Source organism: Papaver somniferum, chromosome 1 (genome assembly GCF_003573695.1).
Source record: "Papaver somniferum cultivar HN1 chromosome 1, ASM357369v1, whole genome shotgun sequence".
NCBI lineage: Eukaryota > Viridiplantae > Streptophyta > Magnoliopsida > Ranunculales > Papaveraceae > Papaver > Papaver somniferum.
This window is the reverse complement of record NC_039358.1, coordinates 7,154,785-7,166,026: the sequence shown is the minus strand read 5'-3', so window position 1 is coordinate 7,166,026 and position 11,242 is coordinate 7,154,785. Positions and strand designations below refer to the sequence as shown.

The following is an 11,242-nucleotide window of genomic DNA, read 5'->3' as shown; positions in this document are numbered from 1 at the left end:
TTCCTTTAGCATAAACTCCAGATAACTCCAATTTACCCTAAATCAAAAGCTTTCTCAAGATCAATCTTACAAATAACACCTGCATTTCCATCTTTTAATCTAGAGTCTACCAGCTCATTTGCAATGAGAATTCCATCAGTTATTTGTCTCCCCTCTATATAAGCACACTAAACTGGAGAAATGAGTTTCGACATTACCAATTTCAGTCTCGAAGCAAGCACCTTGGCAATGATTTTGTAAACACTAGTTAGTAGACATATTGGAAGGCAGTCTTTGATAGTCTCTATATGATCTTTCTTAGGTACCAACGTGATAAAAGTAGAATTATGCTTTTCATCTATTCTCTCTCTCTCATTGAATTCAGACACTGTTGCCATAATATCATTTTTGATGAACCTCCAACCTTTAAGAAAGAAAGTGATAGGATATTCATCTGGACCAGGAGATTTATCCTGACCCAGATCTTTTATGGCTTGAACAACCTCCGCTTCTGTGAAAACTGCATCAAGAATCTTGGATTCTATAGAACTGATGTTATCAAACACAATACCTTCTAATTTAGGCCTTATAATTTCCTCTTCCGTAAACAACTCTTTGTAAAAACTTACAATGTGATTCTGCAATTTATTTTTGTCTGCAACCAACTCCCCATCAATGTACAACTGTTGTATTCTGTTGTATCTTCTTCTTGCAGTAGCTTGATTAATGAAGAAACGAGTATTCCTGTCACCTTCTTGCAGCCACTTTGTCTTTGATTTTATCCTCCAAGCAGTCTCCTCCATTTGTGTTACATTCTCAAATTCAGCCATAAAGTTCCTCTGAGTTGTCTTTTGTGCTTCATCTCGGACGCTATCTTCTGCCAATAAGTCCAAACTCTGAATTTCTCCAAGGATGTGCTTAAGTCTAGAATCTATGAGACCAAATGTTTCTTTATTCCATGCTTTGAGCTTCTCTTTAAGTGCCTTTAGTTTGAGCCAAAGAACTGTGCTAGGTGTACCTGCAAAACAAAAAGACAACCAGCACTCTTCCAATAAGTCAATAAAACCATTCTCCAAGAACCACATGTTTTTGAATCTGAAAGGACAAGGTCCCCAAGAAGGATCAGAAATATCGAGCTGGATTGGAATATGTTTAGCCTTTGCAAGCTGGGAAACAAAGGGATAATGTGCTTCAAAAGAATGAGAGATCAGGAACCTATCTAGCCTACACATGACTGGGTTAACTTGATTATTAGACCATGTATATCTAGCTCCTTTAAGTGGCATATCAATGAGATTGTGATCAGAGATGAAATCTGAAAAAGTCTCCATGCTTCTAGTTATTCTTGTACACCCTTTCTTCTCACTACAACTCTTTATAGTATTAAAGTCACCCCCCGCACACCAAGGAAGAGTCCAATATCTGCAAACATTATCAAGCTCTTCCCAAAAAGCAGCTCTTTCATTAGGCTTATTTGGACCATAAACATTGGTCAAAACCCATTCAAAGTTATCCATCTTATTTTTACAAGAGATGGATAGAGTATAATCCCCAACAAGAGAGTCTGAGACTTCTAGAAAATCTGTATTCCATAATATCAGCATACCTCCAGAGCTTCCCAGCGACTGTTGATAGGACCAGCCATAATTTGTATGTCCACAAATCTGTTGAATATCGAACGCAGTACATTGCATCATTTTTGTTTCTTGTAAGAGAATAATTGGAGCTTTAATAAGATGAATCATCTTTTTCACAATAATTGGGGGTCTAAAATACTACATGTCACTAAAAAGAATAGAAGATTCACCCTTTGATGGAGATGCTCTAATGAGATAAGTTCCGGGGCATTTTGAAGTAAAACATAACACCCTTAACCAATTATTTTCTAAATGGCTAAATTGTCCCAGTAATGAGTCACTATAACTTAATTGATATGATTAAATTAGTTAAGTTGGTTAGTTGATTTATATGATTGGATTTAGAAATAATCGAGAGAGAGATATAGTGAAGCAGTAGAAGAAGTTTTTTTTTTTTGGGGGGGGAGGGGGATATATCCTGATTTTGAAGTGGGAAAGCTTCTAATTTTTCTCCTATATATGAATATTTGTATGATGATCTACCAAATCATGATGAAATGGATTATATGCATGATCCTCATTTTTATTTTCCTCAAACTCAATATGGATATGGAAGTGATGAATGTCTTGAGGCATCTGTAGAATCTAATGACTCAGGCATAAAACTTACTTGGTGAAGATTTTGATTTTCCATGCAAATGATGGATTTGGGATTTGGTTTTTCACCTTTTGCTACCCAGTATCGTCAAGGTCGATGATGGTCCAACTGTTTTAATAACAGTCGGCATTTTTCTATCACCAAATCCGATGAATTTTCATGGGTACTATTTAAGTCGTCATCATTTTTGTAAAAAAAACGTAACGACTATTTCCCCTTGTTTAAGTCGTCAAGATCATAAATAAGAATCCTTCCGGCTAACTGTCTTTTGCAGCACAGAGAACTGGGTTGTGGAATGCTTAAGCCGTGGTTTTTTGAATATGTCGACCTTGGCGACCGTTTTTTGGACGTCAGTAATCTAATTGTCAACCTTGCCAAGATGAGTGATTCTAATCCTGATTTTGAAGTGGGGAGTCTTCTAATTTTCCTCCTACGTATGAATATTTGTATGATAATTTACCAAATCATGATGAAATGGATTATATGCATAATACTCACTTTTATATTCCTCAAACTCAAGATTGGAAAGTGATGAATGTCTTGAGTCATCTGTAGTATCTAATGACCCAGGAGAAGAAAAAGGATCTGAAAATAATCAGGCATAGAACTTACTTGGTGAAGATTTTGATTTTTCCATGCAAATGATGGATTTGGATTTTGGTTTTTCATCTTTTGCTGCCCAGTATCTTCAAGGTAGACGATGGTCCAACTGTGTCGACTGTTATAGTCGGCATTGTTTTTATCACGAAGTCCGATGACTTTTCATAGGTACTATTTAAGTCGTCATCATATTTGTAAAAACATTACGTAACGACTATTTTCCCTTGTTTAAGTCATCAAGATCATAAATAAGAACCCTGTCGGCTAACTGTCTTTTGCAGCACATAGAACTGGGTTGCATAATGTTTAAGCCGTCATTGATTTGAATATGTCGACCTAGCCGATCGTTTTTCAGTCGTCAGTATTCTAATTTTCAACCTTGCCCACAATTGTTTGGACGTCATTATTTTATATATCGACCTTTCCTACTACCGTTTAATTATCTATGTTAATTATCTACTAACTTGTGATGTTTTTGTAGATTGTATTGGTGTTAAACGATCAGCCTCAAGATCACAGTGTTAGGGTCCTGATACTTTCACATGTAATGCTAATGATTTGGAATGGTTGGATAAAAACTAAGTAATCAATTGGGCTGTTGAGAAAGCAAAAGATAAGATTGCGTTCTAGTGAAAAACACCCAACAAAAATATACGCGGCTTGAAATGGTTTGCGAGTGTAGTGGATTGGATGTAAGTCACAAGATAAAGGGTTATGCGTATCCTAAGAAGACGAATAGGGTGTACAACACAAAGTCAAAGAAGTGTGGATGACCATTCAAGATTATTTTTTGGAGGAACGAACACCCTAATTATATGTGGAGAATGAATAGAGTTGATGTTGGTTGGCATAACCATAAAGATCCGCAAATTCTTTTTGGACACCCCCAAATTGCCAAGTTGAAACCCCACGAGTTCGAACAAGTAAGAACAAGTTGGGGAATTAAACCAAGTAATATACTTATTAATAAGTTCAAGAGGGATGACAAGAATAACCTTAATTCATTGTCTACAATTTATGTGGCCAAAGCAACTATCAAAATATATGAATGGGATAGAAGAAATGTAATGAAATAATCACAATGGTTGGCCTATAAATAATAACTACACGGTGAGACACCAGGAGTCATTAGAGGGAAGGATGGATCGTATTTTTCTTGCGCATCTCAATATGATTCAATTGGCCCGGTGCTTTTACCAAGTTTTTTTCATGGATTGTACTTATAAGACGAATAGGTACAACATGCCTTTGTCGAACATTGTAGGAAAAATCTAGGACAAGCAATCATTCACGACGGCATGGTGTTTTATAGATTGTGAGAAGGATGAGAGTCGTATTTGGGCATTGGAAACTTTGAAGCTTCTCTACCACGAAGAAAAAACTCCTGGGTTGTAGTGACCGACAATGAGCAAGCAATAACGAATGACGTGAGGATATTTTTTCCCAAGGCACAAATTTTGCTTTGAATGTGACACATACAATGAAATTTTATAAATAATTGATGGAATCATATCCAAAAAAAACCAAGGAAAAGAAAGGTAGTAAACGTGAAAAAGAGGAAGATGAACGTCTTATTAAACTAACTAATGAAAGAGGATGATAGACACATTTTTGTGTCCAATTTGTCCTCAATGTCAGTATTGTTGGAACTCTATTTTTGTACTAATATTGTGTTTTTATGTATTTTTAGGAAATAAACATTTTTGGAAAATTTGGCTCGAAAAGTTGATTTTGGTACCCGGAGGACAAGTGTTATTTGGACTCTCGCTTTTGGATAAGGGGCAACCTAATTACTAAGGGCACCACCAGAACACCTTCTTCTCAAATTCAAATTAATTTTTTTTGGCGGGAAAAATAGGTTCATCAACTGGCAGATTTTCAATCGACAAAATGAAGGTGTTGTGGTGCGATTCAATGGCTGAAACTTGGTAGGAAGATGTGATATAGCTTAAGAAACACATTTATGGCATCGAATTCGATCGGATTTGGCTGGATAATCACCAGGTGATGAAAACATCAAGAACAGTTTTGGCGGGAAAAAATTGTCTTGAACTGCCGTGACTAGGGTTGATGATTCGAAGGTGTTACAGTGAGATTCAATGGCCCAAATTAAATGGGTTTGTTCCTAGGGCCTAGACAGAGCTGGTATGGGTGTTGGATTCGGTCCAATTTGGTTAGATAATCGGTGGGAATCAAAACAGGGAAGATATTCTCAAATAAGGAAGATATCCTATTTTTAGAATTTGTGGATGGAAGAGACGTACATGGGTTAACTCTATTGGCTGGAAACTTCTCCTACAGCTCAAGGATGACGCGTGAGAAGAGATAAAACATGGAACAATCCGTAACAAATCAGAGAATTAAAGAAAAAAATATCGGGAATATTTTCATTCACTACCGAGTAATGGGAAGATTTTTTGGATTAATGGAGGAGATTCAATGGTTCAATTACGTATAAATATGTTCCTAATGTTCTACAGAGAGGCTGTCGAGAGTTGGGAGGAGAGAAGGAACGCTGCAGATCGAGAACCATGATTTCTCTCTGCTGCTGCTGCTGCCATTGATGAAGATGAAGAACACGAAGAACGGACTCGCAGAAGCAGTCGTTTATGAACAGTGTCTAAGACTCACTCACGTTGGTCGTAGTTCTTCGTACAACAGCAGTTATCATATATTGTTCCTTTTGTAACAGCTGAACAGCGCCTTTGCAACAGTTATTTCTGTTGCGATTTTTCTGTTCAATTGTTTTACTCATTTTTATCATTTGTAAACAACTTTTTGAGCAATAAATAATTATTTTGAGAGCATTTTTACTATGATGAGCTAAAACCCAACACTGGGGTGATGGAGGAAGCCTTATTTCACACTTGGGTAATTATATTTAATTCTTCTCATGACTTTTGCACTAATTTTAATTGAAATTATGATTTGAAAAAATTAGTTGTCATTTGATTTGATGCGGCATGCTTAGCTTAGATGATTTGATGCCTCATGCATAACATTTACATCTAATATTTGGAGAATTTATCTTGGCAAATATAAGAGTCAATATATTTTATATATTTACTGAGCTATAATTGTTAAAAGAATCATTATTTGAACCTTAAGAAATGAATTCGGTGGAATCCTAAACCCCAGTACCTCTTGCACCATTGTTAATATTTTTGTGTATATAATGTTTTATAAATCTAAAAATCCATTACCTTCACAAGTCCGAGTTTGAACGATACCCCTTATCATCATTACTACAACCACCAAAAATCTTTTAATCAGAGGAGAAAAAGAAAGAATACGAATAATGGAAATTAAGAAGGTGGGATTAAATTTGGGTTATTATTTGGTCGATGAGTGTGGAAAGATATGAGATAAACTTAAAGGAGTTCGAGGATGATCATTAGAGCACTAATTACCCTAAAGTAGTGGAATATTTCAAGAGACAATAGTTCCTCGGATCAAATCACAGGTATAATCCTAAATATTTTATTTTGTCAAAGCGAAACACGCATTCTTTTTAATAGACTGGAATTTACAAGTACATATGCAATGATTGTATAAATTACTCGACATGAATGCAATATATTTACGAGTTTAAAATGCACAAGTTAGTATAATTTACGGGTTTAAATACACTCGATATATATAGAATTTGTTATATGTTTGATTACTCATAATTTCCATATAAAAATATTTTTTATTTACCAAAGAAATTAAATCACTGCTCGACGTCAATTTTACCTTAATAAAGTACCAACAAGATCTCATGACATAATCGAGATCACTATACCAAATTCCTGGATTCGTAACAGACGTAAGCCGTTACTAAAACGAGTTGTAGCGGATCCCGCCTGTTGCAAAAGAGGTTGTTACATTTTTTCTAACGAATTATGTTTGTAACGGCCCCCGTAACAGCTGCGAGCAGAACTAATATTCCACGTGGTAAAAGGCCGTTACGTATTTTTTTTATAACAACGCTGTCATAACGTTGGAGCCGATACTACGTGGCAGATTGTAACAAATTCAAGCCGTTACAAACTTTTTTTGTAACAACAAAAAGATTACCGCTGGTCAACCTTGACTAGGTCAAGGCTGACTGACAGTAATTTTTCTGCCGAAAATATGTCGGAATTCTAAATTCAATACTGTGCATGCACCTTTCAATACATTCATAACCACTCTCAACAACAATTTCTTCGATGTATGCAGAAGAACATTCATTCATTTCAGAATCACATTCATTCCGTTCATCTCAGGTTCACCTAACAAAAGAAGAAATTTCTCTAAGTACCAATTCTTCTTTTTTGTTAAGTATCAAATGTCTAAAAGAATACATGGAAGGTTCCAAATTTCTAAGGGAACAAATATAAACTTACTAACTTCCTACAAAACTTGAATACATGGAACTTACAAATCTTGAAGCTCCTTTTTTGTTAACTGATTTGGCTCCATGAATATGTCTGCAGTGAAAATTGCTGAGGTTGCAACTGCAAGTGAAGCTGATGTTGTGGTGGTATTAGGATCTGCTGTTGTTGCTGCCGTGCAAGAATTTGTTGTTAATGTTGTTGCTCCTTATTCAGCCATTTCACCTGAATGAATCAACTAACAAAAAAAGAATACATAAGAAACAGTAGTAATTAGGCTAAAGGACCAAAATTCATCCCCCAAGAGACTAAGGCACACGATTTCTCTGCGGGAAAAACACCACAGGATGCAAGTTATTGTATTATATGTTTCTTACTATGAAATGTATGTCAACTGAAATTCTTTAGGAAACTATGTAAAGCTAAGAAGGCCCCTAACAAGGCTTGAAATACCTGATTTTAATACACCTACAAAAACATTTCTTCATTCATCTTACAAGCACCACAACACCCACATCATAAAATTTTCAAACCCAAGTCCTTAAATTCACAAGAGATGTTAAATTGCAGTAATAAGGACAATGATAAAAACTGACCTCCATAGAGCCAAAGAAGGTGAACAGCATCATTTTTCCTAGTGTAATCTACCCACGTTGCAGTGAGCAATGGCTGCAAAACTATTCATTATGACATTCGCAGGAGCTTCTCCGAATCTGATGCAAAAAAACAAACCTGGTATGGAAGCTGACAAGAAACTGTTAAACTGCGACGATTATAGCTTGAACCTAGAATTAATGCCAGTACAATACACTTCTTCTTGCTTCAAAAGTTGTAAGAAAAATAACCGTCCACATTCTCACTCGAATAATTCGTTTTTTGCGACCAACTTGGGATCAAACAAGCACATTACCAAATTACTAATAGTCGGAGACATAAAATGAACATGAATCTAAAACACCTCAATTTAGTGTATCGAAACTTACTAACAGTCACCAGGATAACCATTGATCTCCTTGCAGCATCCCAGGGGACAAAGAAAGTTGGACAACATAGGGTATACATATATCACCTCTCAAGCAACTTTAGATCTCCTTGTGCCTTCACAGAATTTCTCCCTCTGTCACCAACAAAAAGAACAGAAACACAAGAAAGGCTAAGCTATATCAATATAAATCAACTACGAAATTTTATGCCCGACTCCCTGCTCACCGGTTTCTGAAAATACATATATCACCTCTCAAGCAACTTTAGGTAAATAAACGTTAAAAAATGGTAAGGGACTAGGATGCCAAAGGAAATTAGGAATGAGAGACTCACTGTGCCAATTTGAATGCATTATCTAGAGATGCCAAACTTCCCGCAACATAAGGAGCTGGCGGATTGGGATCTTCGATAATCCACCACCCAACAGGAATCCTCACGGTGTTGATAGTATGTTGGCTAAGGAACTGAAAGTCTTCTCCTGTGACGTAATTGTTCCTATGTGCCTGCAATTCAAATAAATTTCTTAAAGACCATTCTTATTCTACCATGTCCCTAGAGGTTGAAACTGAATTCGAATTCTATCAAGAACAGTTAAGGGTTAACTTTTCATATACAAACAAATAATAAAAGCAGTGGATACTGGCATTGATTACAATGTACATGGGATATTAAAAGATGCAAGGGGTACGGAAAATTACAGTAAGAACTTCGTTTGCCTTTTCGGGTCCAAGCCCATTAGATAGATGGTACTCTCCTTGCAAATCGCCAGCAGGATCACTATGATCAAAAGTCATTTCAAAAATGGCTGCACTACCATCATCATCCCATCCTGGGATCCCTGGATAATCTTCTTTGAGCTCATTTCCAGAGGACGCCTAAAAATGTAAAATGTATGATCAAACATGAATTACATTATAGCAGCTGTAAACGTCAAGTGAGAAGTTTAAATTCCTGATCGAGAGTATCGTACCTGCAGATATTTACCACTAGCATGTTTGATACAAACTTTCTTGTCCTCCCCTCTTTCAAATAGTAAATGTTTCCGTCTTTGATGGTGATATGGATGTTGCAGTGACAGAGGCCCCTTGTCCAGTACAGGATAGAAACTGTTTAGTGAAGCCACGAAACTGATATTCCGACCGAGTTACCCTCCATAACTGTAACAGAGAGTAGTTGCATGGTCTCAAACATCTCCAACATAACAAGTACAGAAAAAATTTGAAAATGAAGTAGTATTAAATTTTGATCTGTGACTATATTACTCTGAAGGTTTCCCAATAAATGGCTTTTTCTTGGTCCACAAAGACACCTGAACCTCCTCCATTTTTTGCACTTATATACTCATTAAACTTCAGAGATCTGAAACGAACATTTGCTCCGTCCTGCATTATAAAACTTTGATAAATACATAACAACCAAAAATTACAGAAATTAAGCAAAAACAAATTCATTCCATAAAAAATACTTACGAGCATATCTGGATTGGGGCAATGCCATCAAATAGTCCAGGCTTCATCCATCTCTCAACAACCAACCAGTTACCCAAGTTCACATCCCTTACTTTCCCACCCTTCACTATATCAACGGCAGACAAAGCTGAAACCAAGAATAACCATCTAATGTACCATTCTTGAAACTGAAAAAAACACCATAAAATTGGAAAATAATGATTAGGACTTTATTTACCTCTCTGTGTTTTCGTTGTATTATTTTGCAGGGACAAGAAAAAATGGCTAAGGATGTCCATCTTGAGCTCCGCTGGCAGTGGTAAATTCAACAAACTCAGTTCAGTATTCCGTTCCATAACCAATAATCAGATCAGCGACTGATCCAACAGCAGCTCCTCTAAATATTCCAACTTTAATTTTTGGCATGACACTTAAGAATGACCCAACTGCACTCAATAGAAACATAGTTGCTCATAAAAAATTCAAACCATTCTGAAATCAATGAAAAAAGACTAAACAGGGGACATCCAATCAGTTAGTTATGATGATGAACACTTACACAGTTCCAACTCTGACCAGTTCTTCAAAGTTCTAATTTTGATAAGCAACACAAACCCTAAAATCATAAAAAAAAAATAACCTAAAATCAGTTCATATTTCCAAACCCTAAAATAGAAATTAACATAAAATCCTAAAATCAGTTCATATGCTGAAACTTATACCTTTTAAGTTGGATTAACAAATCAGTTCTTCAAACCCTAACATGAAATCAGAAGAAAAAAAAATCGAATTAGATTTAATTGAAGAAGATTTAATCGAATTAAATTTAAAAAATCGAAACTAAGATGAAAAAATCGTATCAGATTCACGGATCAACAAAATCATATTGGAAACAAATCGAAACCCTAAAAACCAGACGATTGAAAAACTTAGGTACCCTAAAATTCGAAAAAGTTATTGAAAAGATCGATGAACACTTACTTAGATTGACGATTGAAGATATTTCTGTGATGATTTCATCGTTTGAGAGGAAGGGAAGAGAGGCAACAGCCGAAGAGGAAAAAAAAGAGAAATGAAAATGAAAACTCGATCTCGATTTCACTAGGGTATATCCTCAAAATCACGTATGTGAATGGCACACGCGAGGGAGGAAATATCCTCACGTATAACTCATCGTGGGTGGAAACATAATGCCACGCATGTGAATGGCACACGCACATTCTGAAGGTGTTACCACCCTGGTGTCACCAAACGTGTGACTGGCACGCCTAAAAAAATTTCGTATCGGCTTGGCCCTATTACGAAAAAAGGTATTGGCTTTTCCTGTTACGATTTCTTTGTAAAGGCCATTTGTAACTAAAACTTCGTAACGGCCATAAGCCGTTACAAGTAAAGTTACGAATCCGGAAATTTGGTGTAGTGGATACAAGAATCTATAAAAAGCAAGCGTTTAAACAAGATTATTCTTTTTTGAAGATACGATGTATTACGATCTTGATGACGCTTCTCCTGATGATATATATTGAAAAATTAATGAATATTGAAATCGGAGGATTGGAGTAGCATAACTTTTAGTTAGTTTATCATGCTAGAAAAAGTGTCTTAATGTTTGTTGATTTTGAACAACAGGTCCAAGAC

The 11,242-nt window shown here is 36.0% G+C and overlaps 1 long non-coding RNA gene across 6 annotated transcripts; it reads right to left on the bottom strand.

Moving 5' to 3' along the window:
- Positions 1-6,536: 6,536 nt before the first annotated feature.
- On the bottom strand, positions 6,537-10,660 carry LOC113278712. Of its 6 annotated transcripts, none has more exons than XR_003325617.1 (13): positions 10,586-10,660; positions 10,327-10,362; positions 10,164-10,220; positions 9,843-10,050; positions 9,626-9,752; positions 9,419-9,538; positions 9,127-9,313; positions 8,855-9,031; positions 8,490-8,659; positions 8,156-8,289; positions 7,769-7,916; positions 7,220-7,410; positions 6,537-7,070 (listed from the first exon to the last, which is right to left on the bottom strand). It is a non-coding gene; the product is annotated as an uncharacterized LOC113278712 (long non-coding RNA). The 6 variants fall into 6 exon arrangements; XR_003325620.1 differs by having other exon boundaries at positions 7,769-7,904; XR_003325621.1 differs by having other exon boundaries at positions 7,769-7,885.
- Positions 10,661-11,242: the final 582 nt, after the last annotated feature.